The following is a 17,055-nucleotide window of genomic DNA, read 5'->3' on the forward strand; positions in this document are numbered from 1 at the left end:
GAAAACAGATTCAGAGAACACATAGAAAAACGCTGTCACAAGGGCCAATTTACCGTGAATCTCAGTTCAGTTCAGTCGCTCAGTCGTGTCCGACTCTTTGCGACCCCATGAATCGCAGCACGCCAGGCCTCCCTGTCCATAACCATCTCCCGGAGTTCACTCAGACTCACGTCCATCGAGTCCGTGATGCCATCCAGCCATCTCATCCTGGGTCGTCCCCTTCTCCTCCTGCCCCCAATCCCTCCCAGCATCAGAGTCTTGGAAGCCAACCGTGAATCTAGTGAAGCTTAAACTTCAGAAGACCTATGGAAGCTCAGTGAATTCTCCAGGAACGCGAGGAAGAATTAACAGCCCCAGTCCTGTATCGGACGCACGAGCCCACCCTGAAACTCCCTCTCTGAGCCTTAATGGTGGATCTGGGGTCGTGGGCGGGGCCAGCGGGCTGCCAGGACCACCTCCCTGTCCACCTTGCTTCGGAGAGGTGGATATTATTACTCCGATCGGTGGGAGGGGAACGAGGGTGGCTGTCTGGCCGAGCTGCCCTGACAGCCCTGAAGAAACTAAGCCATGGAAGATCAAAGGGCTCGAGCTCTCCGAGGACTCCTAAGCAATACTTGCACAAGAACTTATAGTAAGGAGTTATGAAACTGATTTTAAAAAGTTTCTACACCATCAGTTTTTTTCAGAACTGTGTTTTTTTGCTGATTTATTTTTCTAATATCTCTATAAAAATAATACAACATGGTCATACGAAGAGGCAAAGAGTATGCAGCCAAAAAAAGTAGAGAAAAAAAGCTTATAGTGGTTTGCAAGCAGTTCAGTTCAGTTTAGTCGCTCAGTCGTGTCCGACTCTTTGCGACCCCATGAATTGCAGCACTCCAGGCCTCCCTGTCCATCACCAACTCCCGGAGTTCACTCAAACTCACGTTCATCGAGTCGGTGATGCCATCCAGCAATCTCATCCTCTGTGGTCCCCTTCTCCTCCTGCCCCCAATCCCTCCCAGTTAGTAACAATAACGTAATTTTTTTTGATTGTGTGATGTTTGTGGTTTTGTCATTATTTTAAAATCCGTAATGATTTATTAATATTCTTATTCTAAATAAATATTGACTTTATTACATAATTTTGTATTCTTTTTCTGAAATACAGCCCTACAATTGTAGATGTTTTGGGCTGTACAAAACATAGATCCACCCCTGACCTTCATTTTACATGTGAAGAAACAAGACCCTGGACAGAAAAGGTTAAAGCAAAACAAGGGAAGAAATTTAGATTAAGCATTTCATCACTGAATATCAAATCAGAATGAAAGATTTAGGAAACTGCTTTCTAGAAGGATAGGTTATTTTTTCTTTTTTTTTTTCTTTGGCAGCATCTCTCTGATTCAGGGTGGAACCCAGGCCCTGGGCAGTGAAAGCATGGAATCCTAACTGCTGGACTGACAGGGAATTTCCTAGAAGGGTAGAATGGTTATCTTTTTTCATAAAGAATACAAATGGGCAGGGTATGATTCTTGGAACACAAACTCAGATATGCAATAACATTTTATTTTTTGTAGTGCAACCTAATGTTTACTCTGAAACTTATTCCATCAGAGTGGAAAAAATATATATTATCAGTCTTCCTTGAGATTTCTGTCCCTCTTCCACCCTAATTTCTGTCACATTTCTGGGGCTAAAGTGCTTGGGAACACTATCTGGTTCCTGGTCTTTGATCTACACAGGTTGATGCAGAAGTTTTTACATTTGTACTGGTGTCCTTTCAGGTATAGCAGTAGCTATTTCCTTCCCATACTTAAGGCACAAGAAACCTTTTGTCAAGCTAATACTGAATTATCCACCTAGAATAAGAGGTTGCTAAGAATTTGGCCTGGATAGTGTTTACTGACATAGGTTACTCATTCATTGAAGACATAGATTATTCACTCCATTTCTGGCTCAGGGTCTTTCAAGAGGTTGCAATCAGATGTCAACAAAGGATGCAATCATCCAAAGGACTGACTGAAGCTAGAGGAACTACTTCCAAGGTACGGCTGACAATTTGGTGCTGGCTGTTGGTAGGAGGCCTTAGAAGCTTTCCAAATGGGTTCCTTCTTAGGGCTGTTTGAATGTCCTCACAGTTTGAGGCCTGGCTTTTTCCAGAAAGAGCAATCCCAGAAGCAGAGACAACTAGATGGAAGCCCTTTTTACAACTTATCCTCACAGTTGCATAACAATCACTTCCTTATAATAAAACCCTTATTCCCAGAGCCCTGTCCCGAGTCTTGTGCCTCAGAGGGCCTCATGCTTTGGAGGGCCGTCCTAGAAATTTTCTAAGTTCTCCTCATGTGCCTGGGACCAATCTGGGCCAGTTATGCCATCAAGGTTCAGCCCAGATTGGGTCCTACTGAGCTCTTGTTCAAATTTTTCCCCTTCGTGGGATTCTCCAATTCCAGGATGCCCAAGGAACTCTGGAATTCATGCCTATAGCATTATCCCAAGGCCCTGTGATCAAGTCTCTGCCCCAAGAGGGCAGCCTGATCACTCTTGCTGGCCAGGATAGTATTTCTTTTGTGGAATCCATGAGATTGGATCTCTAGGATCATGCTGATACGCCTACTTGGGGGTCAGACAGAAGATAAACTGAGGCCTCTGGGCTGCGAAGAGTCTTCTACTAAGCCTTGGGCTCAAATTGTGTGTATGGGTCCCTGTATTGATCCTTTCCTGTCCGTGTTCTGACCGTGGAGCTGTGTGTGGTCCATAGCACCAGAGGAAACAGAGTGACAGCAGGGATCTCTTCTCCTGTACATCACCACACACAAGCCACCCCCACCCCACCCCACTCCCCCACCCATCTGACCACTGACACCCAGGACATTCACTCCGTCTCCTTCAAAGACTGTGGAATGTATGTCAAGCAGTTCTCTGGGCGTAGCCCCACCTTTCTCCTCCAAGATCACTTCTGAGTGCTTTTAAAACTGTTGGTCCACGGTGTCAAAAGGCCCTTCCCAACTAATGTCCTCTTCTGTTTCTGAATGCTGTGATCATGCCGTGTTCCCACCCACATCAGTCTTAAGTCGTGCCAAATGAGTGCACAAATGACATGATGCCTCTTGTTCTATCCTTGATATGTGGAAGGTAGGGATGTGGTTAACACTGAAAGAGATCACAGTCTGAGAATGCTGGGATTATGGTTTAAAGAGTGTAAGAGAAGACATGCTTAGAAGGAATGTTTATCCATTCATCCATTGACATTTGGGTTGTTTACACTTTTTGGCTATTATCAATAATGCTGCTGTGAATAGTCATGTACAAGCTTTTGTGTGAAGATATGTTTTGATTTCTCTTGGGCCTATTCTCAGGAGTGGAATTGCTGAATCTGAAGCCATTATTGGAGTGGTTTTTCTGAAATGGCCTTGAATGCTTGACACTTATCAACAGAGTAGGTCTATTCCCTCTCCCTTGGATCAGAATGAGCTCATGACTACTTCCCATAATATACTATAGAAGAAGTATTGCTGTGTGACTGCTAGTGCTAGGTCATAAGATACCATGCAGCTTCTGCCTGTTTCTCTTGGAGCACTGTTTCTTGGAATACTCTCTGGAGACTCTATTAGAACCCAACTACTAGCTTGTGAGTCTAAGCTACTTGAAGAGGCCTTGTATAGGTTCTCCCATCAACAGTCACAATGGAACCAACTTTTGAGTCACCCTAGCCCAGATGTTACACATGTGAACAATGAAGTCTTTGGATGATCCCAGCCTCCAGATGATTCTAGCAATTCATCCTTGCTGTGCCCTGTCCAAATTCCTATCTCATAGATTCCATAGGCTTAATCAAGTGGTTGTTGGTTTTTGTCACGGGGTGGCATGGACAAGTGTGTTTTTCCTACAAATCAGTAAGAAAAAGACCAAAACCAACATAAAAATGGGCAAAGGGTATAAATAGGCAGTTCACCCAAGGGAAAAACCAAATGGTCAATAGACGAAGGAAAGTATGTTCAGTCTCACTAGTATTTAGAAAAATGCAAATTGAAACAGTGATAGACCATTTTACACAGATTGGCAAAATTAAAAAGCCTGATAAGGCCAGCATTCATAAAGTGGAAAAACAGAAAATCATATGCTACTGGTGTAATGGAAAACTATCATAAACATTTTGCGGAACAATTTAACAAGATCTAGCAAAGCTTAAATGAACATACCTCATAACTTCTGGGGATATATTAATATTTTAATGCATACGTATAAAAATATAAAACTAAACTCTTCATTGCAACAAAAAGTTAGAAACATGGTATATTTATACCATACATTCTCAACAGGGGCAAATATCGCCCTGAAAATGGTGAAAATTGGTTCTTTGGGGGCCAAAACTTAGGTGTGGTTTGTGGTTTGTGAACTCCCCAAAGCTCAGTTCTATCCAATGAACATCTTATTCCTTAGTATTTTTTTCTCTTGTTGGATGAAATTAAATTAAAATTAAATGTTATTCATTTAATAACTGGTAGTTAACAAAATTTTCTCTTTGAGGAAAATAACAAAAGAAAGGTTGAGAAACAGATTTACACAGTGAAAAACCAGTGCAGCTGCTACAACAAATGTAGTAGATTTGTATGTAACAACATGGACACATCTTGAACACAATATGAATGGAAACAAATTATATAATGTTACACCCAAAATGGTACAACTGACTTAAATATAAAGTAACACTCAGAATAGTAATGTATGTATTGTTTAAATATTGGGTTGGCCAGAAAGTTCTTTGTGCTTTTTTCCGTAACATTTTACAGGTTTTAGAAAGTTTTTTTTTTTTAACTTGGACTTTTTTGTGCAAACTTTTGTCCAAAGCTTGTATAAACATTGGACTTTCCTGGTGGCTCAGAAGGTAAAAAAAAATCTGCCTGCAATGCAGGAGACTCGGGTTTGGAATCGAGACTCGGGTTTGGAATCATGATAAAATAGGGGTCTCAGAGGATGCTTCGTGAGTGAGATTAGGGAAAGTTTTGATGTATTTATAATATCCTATCTTTATGAGAAATTTTCTGAAGAAAAAGTTATGAAATCTTTACATTCATTAATTGTAACCAATGGGAACATGGGCATTTATTAATATTGTCTGTGCTTTTTTTTTCTCCCAAATTTTTCAAATTGAAAGAAAGTAAAAAGTTAAATATTTAAAAAATTCCTATTTGTTTTAGGTGTGTGTGAAGTGCATTTAACTGGGTCTGCGTCAGTGAAGGGCTTATCCAATTTAATGAGAGAATATGAATGGATGGAGCAGATAAGAGTTTGCTTATAAAACAAATAGCTTTTTAAAAAACCCTGCCTGCTTTACCACATTCATATCATTCTCCTGGCCCTGAAGATATAGATGGGTTTACCTGGTCCAGAAACCCTCTGCTCTCAGGCCCCTACAGACCTCCCCTCCATCCTGTCTCTAATCCAGGGGAGGGAGATTCTTCTTAGTTTGGTGAAATGAAGGTCCTTTTTTATCTGTCCAAGACACTATGCCCACACCCTTGAGTACTTTGCCAGTAAGCGAAATGCTTAGCAGACATTATTTGTTCACCAACCCTGCTCTACTTGCCATATCTTCCACGAAGAGAATAAGCATAAAGTCTACCGACTGCATGATGGGGGGAAATAGGAAGAAAACAAAGGGGAAAATCTTAAAATGTGATTTAAAGCACTAGGCCATAGCTGCTGTTGAAGTACCTACTATCTGATAGGCACTGGACTCTAGAGCCTTTAAAAACATTGTGAAATTTAAGCTGACAGGATTCCTAAATTAGACTTTGTCTTCTTTTCCCATTGCTTCTTTATTTGTCCATTTCACCGTTTACCCTTTGGTTCCCATTCTACCCACCAATGCCAAGTTCAGTTACATAAAACGCACCTCCCAGGAGGGCCTGGAGCTTGGCTTTTAGAAAGCATAGGCATATTCTTTGGAAATGACTCAAGGAGACTGTTTCCAAATAGCACAGAGACCCAGGGAAATGGCCATCACCCAGTCTACCTGAAGATCCTCCGAGTGTATACGTCCAAACTAAAATAAAGGGAACAGAAGACCAACCATCTATTTACCTGGGACTGGGAGGTTTCTCAGAATGCGAGACTTTTAGTACTAAAAGCAGGACAGGCAAATTGGGACAACTGCCAGCCTCAAACCTGGGACAGAGTGGAAGTTGTAGGATAGAGGGCTAGGCAGGGAGCACAGTAGGAAAAGGGAAAGCTAAATGACCTCCTCCCACAAGATAAATTTGAAGGAAAATTCTGTTGGGTTTCCAGTTATTTTAAGGAGTATAGATGTAACTAATGACCAAGAAGCAAAAGACCTCAGAAAGATTTCTTAAGCTTTATAACTTCCTCATATTTGTAGTGTTATTTTTTGTCTGTTTTTATCAGTGAGCAGAAGCAAAACACTTGTGATTATAGGTAAGATTTTTCTGTTTCTATTTTTTTTGTTTTTGATTTTGGCCATGCATCATGGCTTGAGGGATCTTAGTTCCCTGACCAGCTACTGAACCCCGAACCCAAAGCAGTGAAATCACCAAGTCCTAACCACTGGACTGCTAGGGAATTCAGGTAATTTTTTTTTCCTTTGCTTTCTATAATAATACTAGTTAATATGCATTGTGCACTATTTCTTACATGTTAGTCGATGGATAAGATGTTTTGTGTGTATAAACGAATTTAATTCTTATAATCACCCTGCGAGGCAGGAACAAATACTACATTTAAGATGAGGAAATTAAGACTCAGTTTGCCCAAGGTCACAGAGCTTCAATTTGAGCTCTGGATATCTTATTCTAAAGCCCTTATTCTTAATCATTAAGCTATACTGCATCTCATAAAATTGGCATGTGCTGTTAACGCAATTTTGTAAAGTTCTGTGTGTTTGTATGTTTTAATAAAATCTTTGAAAGAAAAGAGCAGTTGTACTTGACATTAAGAGCTTGGGGAGCTTAAAAAATGGTGAGGAAGGGACTTCCCTGGTGGTCCAGTGGCTAAGACTCTGAGCTCCCAGTGCAGGGGGCCCAGGTTTCATCCCTGGTCAGAGAACTAGACACTGCATGCTGCAACTAAATAATAATAAAAAAATTCCACGTGCCGCAACTAAGACCTGGTGCAGTCAATAAATAAAATTTTTTTAAAAAGAAAAATGATAGGAGGTGGGAAGACAGCAACAGAGTCTACATTCCAGAAGCTAGGGAGGAGGTGAAAAGCAGGGTAAGGAAGGAGAGGAGGATGAGAGGAATAGCTTGGAATGACTGGGGGTCCTCTCAACTTAACCATAGGGAGGTTGAGAGGTTTCCTAACAATAACGATAAACATGGCTTCCCTGAATCTTACACTTTTCCTTGTCTACTCTTATAACTCCAACCCCTCCTTCAAGCTTGCTGACCTTGTCCTGCCCAGTGGTTATGAGAACAAGCAGCGAACAGGACTGAAACACATCAAAACCCGCACCATCACCTACAAATGTGTATTTAATATTCTGCTTAAGATTCAGGAGGAGCCTTTCTACTTCCCAGATCTCATTTGCATTTCCATTGACATCTGAAGGACAGAAGTGAAGAAACAAAACTTGAGCTTTCTTTTTCAAATCACAGTATTGTAGGCTATTATTACTGAAGACCAGAAGAAGAAAACAACTAAACTACACAGTTTATAGTATTTTTTACCATCAACTCAGCCCACTGTAACTTTTCAGAGGGCAGTAATTAACAATAGCATGAGTATTAGAAGAATGCTTTACTCTTTTCAAAATAATTTTCCATCTGTCATTTCACTTTCTCTGTATAACAACTCCAGTGGAGAAGGTAATGCAGATATTAACAGTCCCATTTTATAGATGAGGAAACTGAAACTCAAATAGATTAAGTTATTTTCTGTAAAGAGCTATGAGAGATGCTTCGGTCTTAGAAGTAATTAGCTCTCTCCATTTCTGTGGAGTTTCAGTCTGAGTTTCAGATCAATTACTTTAGTATTTTCCAGCACTCTAAAATCTATACTCAGGACTTCCCTAGTAGTCCAGTGGTTAAGAATCCACCTGCCAATTCAGGGGACATGGGTTTGATCCCTGGTTCAGGAAGATCCCACATGCCACAGAGCAACGAAGCTCATGCTCTGTAACTACTGAAGTCCACTTGCCTAGAGCCTGTTCTCCACACTAAGAGAAGCCACTGCAATGAGAAACCCCCGCACTTAACTAGGAAGTAGCCCCCACTCACCACAGCTAGAGAAAGCCCGCTTGCAGCAACGAAGATCCAGCACAGCCAATAAATAAATAGTCTACACTCTTCTGACCACTTCCAGACCCTGGACACTTGGCCAACCTCTTCATCTGCTTCAGCTTCATCCTGCCTCTGTCATGGGAGCAGGTAGTGAAACACAGCAAAGGGCTCATGTGCCCAGGGCACACAGAAAGCCAACCCTGACAGCAGGACTTTGCAGCAAAGTAAGGCTTTAGGCTTCCTTGATAGCCTAGTTGGTAAAGAACACACCTGTAATGCAGGAGACCACAGTTCGATTCCTGGGTTGGAAAGATCCACTGGAGAAGGGATAAGCTACCCACTCCAGTATTTTGGGGCTTCCCTGGTGGCTCAGCTGGTAAAGAATCCGCCTGCAATGCGGGAGACCTGGGTTCAATCCCTGGGTTGGGAAGATCCCCTGGAGAAGGGATCTCCACTCCAGTATTCTGCCCGGACGATTCCATGGACTGTATAGTCCATGGGGTCACAAAGAGTTGGACACAACTGAGCAACTTCCTCTTTCACTTTCAAGAATTTACTGCAGGGTGCCAAGCAAGGGTGTGGGAGACAATCCTCAGATCCATTCCCACTAGGTCTTGAGTTAGGGGATTTTTAAAAGGGAAGAGCCAAGAGTCTGGGATTAATCATTGTCCTGTGACAACTTTGTGACATTTCTTCATTGTGTTTTGGAAGCCAGGATATCTCTGGTTTATGATTCTCTGGCCAGGTGGTTCATGGCTTGGGGGTCTGTTAGTTTATCTTGCCCTGGAGGAACAACCTGAGTTTGTATGGTGGTAGTGTTACCTACAACAATTTTAGCCATCTGACTCTGATTGATTAGCATTCAGTTAGCACAGGACTGAAGTCAGAGGAGACAAGAAACGGAATAAGTTTTAGACAGAGAGGTTAATCGCAAACTCTGCAGGGGAACTAAGTTTTAGAGGGACTCGGTTTCAGTAGAAAAGCACTGCATTGTATAACCACTATTTACTGCACTGGCTCCTTGAATGACTATTCACAACTGATGACAAAAGTCTTTCTTGCCTTAAGGCTTCAACATACCTTTTTTCTTTGCCTTCCTTTAATGGTTTTAGAATAGATACACACAAGTTCTACAAGATTTCTCCCTTCAGGTGTATGTGCATGTACTCAGACTTTTTGCCATCTCAATGGCACCCCACTCCAGTGCTCTTGCCTGGAAAATCCCATGGATAGAGAAGCCTGATGGGCTGCAGTCCATGGGGTCGCTAAGAGTTGGACACGACTGAGCGACTTCACTTTCACTTTTCACTTTATGCATTGGAGAAGGAAATGACAACCCACTCCAGTGTTCTTGCCTGGAGAATCCCAGGGACGGGGGAGCCTGGTGGGCTGCCATCTATGGGGTCGCACAGAGTCAGACACAACTGAAGTGACTTAGCAGCAGCAGCAGCAGACTATAGCCTGCCAGGCTCCTCTGTCCATGCAATTTTCTAGGCAAGAATACTAGAGTGGGTTGCCATTTCCTACTCCAAGGGATCTTCCTGACTCGGGGATCAAACCCGCGTCTCTTGCATTGGCAGAGGGATTCTTTACCACTGCCTCATATGAGAAGTCTTCTCCCTTCAAGAAGCAGAGCTTAATTCTCCTCCCTTGAAGCATGAGCTAGATGTTAAGTTGCTTCTAATAAATAGAATGCAGATCTTCCTCAACTTACTATGGGACTTTGTCCCAATAAACCCATCAAAAATTAAAAATATTTTAAGTTGAAAATGTACTTAATACATCTAAGCCACACAACACCATAACCTAGCCTAACTTAAATGTGCTTGGAACACTTATTATTAGCCTACAGTAGGGCTAAATCATCTAACACAACATTTTATAATAAAATGTTGAATATTTCATGTAATTTATTGAATGTGTACCAAAAGTGAAAAATATAATACTTGTATGGGTACAGAATGGTTGTAACGGCATCAATTGTTTACCGTCATGGTCCCCATTAGGGAAGAGTATGGCACTGCATATCAATAGCCTAGGAAAAAATTACAATTCAAAATTCTAACTACAGTTTCTAAGGAATGTGTATCACTTTCAAACCATCATAAAACCGAAAAATCGTAAGTTTAACCATGGTTAGTTGGGGACTGTCTATAAAGTGAAAGTGCTGAGGATTAGGTAAAAATACTAGGTCAGAAAAAGCACTGCAGCTTCCTCTCTGCTCTCTCTCTGCTCACAGCTGCCATGTCAGGAGGACACTCAAGCAGCCCTGTGGAAAGGCCCAGGTGGTGGAGGAACTGAGGCCTTTTGCCAACAACTAGTAAGGAAGTGAAGCGTCTGACCAGCAGCCATGAAAGTGAGGCATCTTAAAAGCACATCAAGTTGGGGACCTCCCTGGTGGTCCAGTGGCGAAGACTCCGTGCTTCCAATGTAGGGGGCCCAGGTTCAATCTCTGGTCAGGGAACTGGATCCCACACACTGCATTTTTTTAACAGTTTGTATGCCACAGCTAAAACAGATTCAGCATGCCACAACTAAAAGACCTCACATGCTGCAACTAAGACCCGGCATAGCCAAATAAATAGATATTTTTTAAAAAAATGAAAGAAAGGAATCAAGCCTTCAGATGACTGAAGCTGCAGCTGAAAGCTTTATTGCAACCTAATGTGAGTCCCTGAGACAATAGCACCCAGCTAAGCCTCTCCCAGATTCCTGACTCTCAGAAAATGTAAGACAATAGGGTTTGGGTTTTTTTTTTTTTTTTTTGGTTTTATTGTTTCAAGCCTCAACGTTTTGGGGTTATTTGCTAGGCAGAAATATATCACTAATATCCTATGTAGTTTCTTTTCTTGATTCCAGCTGAAGATGTGATGTAGCTTGAGAGTTTCATAGCTTGAACACATTTGGGTGCCAATCATTGCAGTGAAGAGACAAACTGAGTGACAAGGAGAGCCCAAGGAAGAACTAGGCACAGGATTTGTGTCCCAAGTTTTAAAGCTCTAGGGACTTTTCCTGGTGGTCCAGTGGTTAAGACTCCCTGCTTCCAATGCAAGGAGTGTGGTTCAATCCCTTGCCAAAGAACTAAGATCTCACACGCTATGAGGCCAAAAATTAAAAATACATAAAGTGCACAACTCAAAAAAAAAAAAAAATCACTCTACCTTGTGACAGAAGAGAACAAGAATGACATCCAAGAAACTCCTACTGGGACAGAACAAATGAGAAAGAATGAGGGCTTGGACTAGAATGGCAGCTTGTTGAAGATGGAGGAAGCCAAGGAGGTGTTCTACTGTATAGGGAAGTTTTGTGTTTTGTATGTAGGGAAGACTGGGGAGGGAAAACAACACGGTATCTCTCCGAAATCGCTTTCTTCAGGGAGCCAATGCTGTCCAACTGCGGAATCCAAAAATCCAAAGGCCTTTTCCCAACCCTTCTCCCCGAGATTACTGCTCCCCTCGGCTTTGTGGACATAGTGTCACGTGGCTCCCTTTCACCCTCTTAGGGAGTTCCACCTCTGCCTTGCCTTCTGATTCCTCCCTATCTGTCAACAACGATACATTTTCTCTTTCACTCAGGGTTAAAACTTGGAGCTCTTCTCAACTCTTCTCTCTTTTCTTTCTTCAACATGTATTTGTCAAATCCCTAACAAGCACCAGGTTCTGTGTTAAACATTAGAGATGCAAACAGGCATGGCCTTAGCCTTTATGGCGTTTTCACTCTACAGGGGAAGATAGACATCAGACATTCACAAAGTGAGAGAAGTGAGGGAATTCCCTGGTGGTCCAGTGGTTAGGACTCCAAGCTTCACTGCTGGGCCCAGGGGGCCTGGGTGTGATGCTTGATTGGAGAATAAGATCTTGGAAAACACACACACAAGGAGTATAGCAGTTTTCTCCCAGTTCAAAGGCCTCTGCTTTATTTTAAATTTAAATAACTTTATTGAGGTATAATTGACATATAATAAGCTGCACATATTTTAAGTGTACAATTTCATGAGTTTTTTACATGAAACCATTACCCTAATCAAGATAAAGAATGATTCATTATCCCTTCAAACTTCCTCATGCCCCTCTGTTTCATTCGACGATTTCTCTTGCCTTCACCCTCCTCATCCCCAGCCAACCACTGCCCTGCTTTCTATCACTATTAGATTGGTTTGAATTTTCTAGAATTTTATGTAAATGGAATCATACAATACATACTCTTTTTTCTTTTGCCTCTTTTTACTCAGCATAAATTTGAGACTCATTCACTGCTGTGAATGAATCACAGTTCATTTCTGTTTATTGTTTACTTCTATTTATTGTTCAAATAGAAATCATAGTTCATTTCTGTTTATTCCTGAGAAGTAGCCCATTGTATTTTTTGCCGTTCAGTCACTAAGTCATGTCCGACTTTTTGTGACCCCATGGACTGCAGCATGCCAGGCTCCTCTCTCCTTTGCTATTTCCTAGAGTTTGCTCAAACTCATGTCCATTGAGTCTGTGATACTATCCAATCATTTCATCCTGTCTCCCGCTTCTGCTGCTCTCAATCTTTCCCAGCATCAAGGTCTTTCCCAGTGAGTCAGCTCTTCACATCGGTGGCCAAAGTATTGAAGCTTCAGCTTCAGCATCAGTCCTGCCAATGAATATTCAGGGTTGATTTCCTTTAGCATTGACTGGTTTGATCTGTATGGATTACCATAAATCGTTTATTCATTTACCTGATGATGAATTTGAGATTGTTTCCAGGGGACTTTTTTTTTTCCATTATAAATAAGGTGCCGAGAAAATTTGTGTACAAATCTTTCTGTGCTCATTGGTTTCTTCTTCCCTGGGGTTAATATCTAGGAGTACAATTGCTGAATCATAGGGTAGGTATTGGGTTGGCCAAAAAGTTTGTTCGTGTTTCCCATACCATCTTACACAGTATGTTTAACTTTTAAAAAAATTTCCAAATTGTTTCCAGAGGGTTGTACCATTCATTTTACACCAGCAGGATATGAGAGATTCAAGTTCTCCACAGCTTTTCCAACACCCAGATCCCTTTAAATTTTAGGTGTGTATATAGTGGTTTTTCACTGTGGTCTTAATTTGTATTTCCCTAATGACTAATGATTTGAATATCTTTTCATGTGTTTATTTGTCATGCATATATCTTCTTTGCTCAACAAGCCTCTAAATCTTTTGCCCAGTTTCTTTTATTGGGCTGTTTGTTTTCTTAATATTGATTTTTGAGAGTTATTTCTGTGTTCTGGATATAAGTCCTTTGTCAGATATGTGATTTGTAATCATTTCTCCTAGTTTGTGGCTTATTTTTAGTTCTCTTAACAATGTCTTTCAAAAAGCATTTGTTTTTAACTTCGATGAAGTCCAGTATATCCATTTATCCTATTAAGAATTGTGCTAAGGATAACTAAGAACTTTGGCCTCATCCACGTCACAGAAAAGGGCAAACTGTAGCCTAAAGGAGAAGACTGAGAGACAGGACCAGAGATAGTCACCAGCAGGGGCCCCTGGGTGGGTTGGGGGAGTAGGAGTGGGATGGGGGTTGGGGAGGGAAGGCGGGGGGAGGGGAGAGGAAGAGACCCAGTTACAGGTGATTAAGACATTGGGTGGATTTTCACACAAGCAGAGTAGTGGATATGTTTATTAGCATTCAGCATATATTCCCCCGTTCCTAACATGTTTTTTCCCTTCCAGTGCGCTTTCCTATACTGCAGAGGCTGAAAAAAATAAGGATTATATTTCTCAGCATACCTTGTAGTCAGTCAGATGCACTTGGGTGAGATTTAAAAGGCAGAAGTGAGGCAAAGGTCATCCCTCTGCTACTTTGGCTATTTCTCCTGGCAAGCAAGGCCTTGAAGATGTGATCTATTTCTATTGCAGCAGCCCAGTGATGTCTCAAGCTTTGCAAACATTGAGAGGTGGTTGCATCAGAGTGCAGCGGCGGCAATGTCCTGATCATAGCTTCCAGATCCCTGGATCACAGTTGCAACTACTTGTTCTCAAGCCCCATCATCAGCAGAGATGTCAGGGTGCTCCACCATCTCTGACTACGGCAGAGGTAGCAGCTCTATCAGACGAGCTCATCTGATAGAGCACTTTTATCATGTTCTGGAGCTCCATTGCTGGAGTTTCAGCCCAGAGTGGGTGCTTCTAGACATTCCAAGTGATTTTGTAAGCACCTATGTCTCCAAATCCTTGTACTATTTGGAGGGGTTTTTGTTTTCTGCACTAAACCTTCAGTGATACAAGCAGTCAGACTGTATCTGAGAGAAATGATAAAGAGTAAAAGGGCTCTGTGGTATGGGAGGAATGTCACAACATATGAAATCATTCATTTATTCAACATGTAACAGACACAAAGTGGGTGTTATTGCTAGATACTAGGAATATCAGCCTGCCCTGAAGGAACTTACACAATCTGATGATTCAAGATATGATGACAGAAATATATTGGGGCACTATGTGCTCACAGACATGTTCTCATCAATTTTGGAGAGGTCATGAAGGAGGTGACCTATAAGCCTGGTTTTAAGGCATGAGTAAGAACTAGCCAGTTAAGAAGAAAGAGAAAATCCTTGTATCAGTACCAGTATAAATTATGAAAAAAGTTTAAAATTTCTATATTCACACCCCCCCCCCCCACCATAACTTCCCATAAGAGAGGAGAGAGCAGATGTGTGTTTCTAAAGACCTTAGAGGAGGGGGCTAGAGATAACGTAGAGTTTCCTAGGTAGGAGGAAGTAGCAGGAGTTTGAAAGTGTTTTGAGTGAGCAGTTGACTTAAGAGAGAGTCTGGGCTTCCCCAGAGAATAAGGGTAAGGGAGCCAAGCTGGCCTCAACTTTCCAGTCCTCTTTACTCCCTCACTTCTCACAAGTAAATCAGAATGGCATGGAATTCCAAGTCGAAGGCCAGGTTCAGTGCCAGGGTCTGTACTTACTAGCTATAAGGCCTCAGATGTATTGTTTAACTTCTCTTAATCTGTTTACTCATCTGTGCAATGGGGAAAATAATATCCCTTTCCCACAGTGTTGTGAAGGTCTAACCAGATAATAGATGTGGGAAAAAATGCTATAAATTACAAACACTATAAAAATATTAGTCACTGTTATCAAATAGGTAACTATGTCTTGTTGATTCTATCTCAGATATATCTCTGTTACAAACTGAATTGTGTCCTCCCCAAATTCATATGATGATAACGTGACTGGAGTTGGTAACTGGGCCTTTAAGAAGGCAATTAAGGTTAAAGGGGGTCATAAAGGTGGGGTGTTAACCTCATAGGATGGTGTCCTTATTAAGGAGAGGAAGAAAGGGACTTCCCAGTGTTTGGGACTTCGCTTTCCAATGCAGGGGGTGCAGGTTTGATCTATGGTCAGGGAGCTAACATCCCAAATGCCTCGAGGCCAAAAAATCAAACGATAAAACAGAAGCAATGTTGTAAGAAAATGCCATAAAGTTTTTTTTTGTTGTTGTTGTTTTTAAAAGGAAGAGCCACTAAAGCCCTCTCTCCATGTGAGTACTGAGGGAAGGTCCCGTAAGGGCATGGTGAGAAGACAGACATCTACAAGCCAGGAAGAAAAGTCTCTAGAAACCAACCCTGATGGCACCTTGATCTTGGATTTCTAAGCTCCAGGACTGTAAGAAAATAAATATCTGCTGTTTAAGACATCCAGGCTCCAGGATTTTATTACAATAGCCTGAACAGACTAATCTTTCCCACCAATTCTACTTCTCTTCACCCCACCCCTGCCCCTGGTCCTGATTTTGATCAGGCCCTATCTCCTCCATATCATTTCTGCAGACCTCTCTGTAGTCTCAAATGCTGCTAAAAGAATCCTTCCAAAGCGTGTACTCAAAAACTGACTAGGGAGAGGAGACACCAGTCCATATGTCCTACCAACCTCCCAGAATCCTTCTCGCTGGAATCAATCTTGGCTGAATAATGTGTGAGCCACCAGGAAGGACCCTGAATCAGAATGACTGGCCAGAGACAATCTGGAAACTAGCCTCATAACCATAAATCTGAGACCACGAGCCATGTGGCAAAGCAATTCTCCTGGATGTGCTTACCCTGCCGCTCTCTGCACAGTCACCTCTTCCCAACAAAGACTCTTTGCTTTGTCAGAAAAGCAAAAACAAAATACAAAAAACCTGACTAGGACACAGGACTATCTTCTACAGCAGAAAAGACTCAGCTGAACTCGAGACTCCTCTAAACTTGATTCACCTGACTTTTTAGGTTTGTCTCCTGTCCTCCCACCATATACCCTATGCTCCAGCCTCACTGAAATTTTTATTATTGATTGTTCTGTGCTCTTCTACAGTTCTCCATTTTCACCTGTACAGTTCCTCCTCCTTAAACTGCCTTTTCCCCTTCCTGATCACCCCTCCTTCCATCACCTTCTCATTCACACTGTCTCACTTTTTCCATTGGCACATCTATTTATCCCTCAGCCCTGGATCAAGTGACATCTACTCCCTGAAGCCTTAGACAGCATTTTACATACCCTTCTCTTATAAAACTTATCTCATTGTTTTATAAACATTATTTTCAGAGTCTTCCCTACTAGATTGTGAGAACCTGAAAGAAAGATACCTATTCATCACTGAATCTTCTTTTGTACTTGAAACAAAGCAGGTACTGGATATACGTGTCTTACATAAACAAACCAAAAAGACCCATAGTCCAGACAAGACATACACAAAAAAAGTAAACAACAATGGCAGTTGAGGAACCACAAGTTATGTGTTGGGTATCCTCCATGGCACCTAGCCCAGTGTCTTGTACATAATAGACTCAGTAACATCACTGAATTAAGTTTCAAATGAAAAGTAAGAGAAAA

General features: G+C 41.7%; 1 long non-coding RNA gene across 1 annotated transcript in view; it reads left to right on the plus strand.

Moving 5' to 3' along the window:
- LOC138437337 (uncharacterized) overlaps positions 1-15,880 on the plus strand; it is a 17,070-nt gene extending 1,190 nt beyond the window's left edge. Inside the window, exons 2-3 of the long non-coding RNA XR_011255879.1 lie at positions 14,093-14,270; positions 15,698-15,880. This is a non-coding gene — a long non-coding RNA (uncharacterized lncRNA). The remainder of the gene's footprint in view (positions 1-14,092; positions 14,271-15,697) is intronic.
- Positions 15,881-17,055: the final 1,175 nt, after the last annotated feature.

Source organism: Ovis canadensis, chromosome 3, assembly GCF_042477335.2.
Source record: "Ovis canadensis isolate MfBH-ARS-UI-01 breed Bighorn chromosome 3, ARS-UI_OviCan_v2, whole genome shotgun sequence".
Classification (NCBI taxonomy): Eukaryota; Metazoa; Chordata; class Mammalia; order Artiodactyla; family Bovidae; genus Ovis; species Ovis canadensis.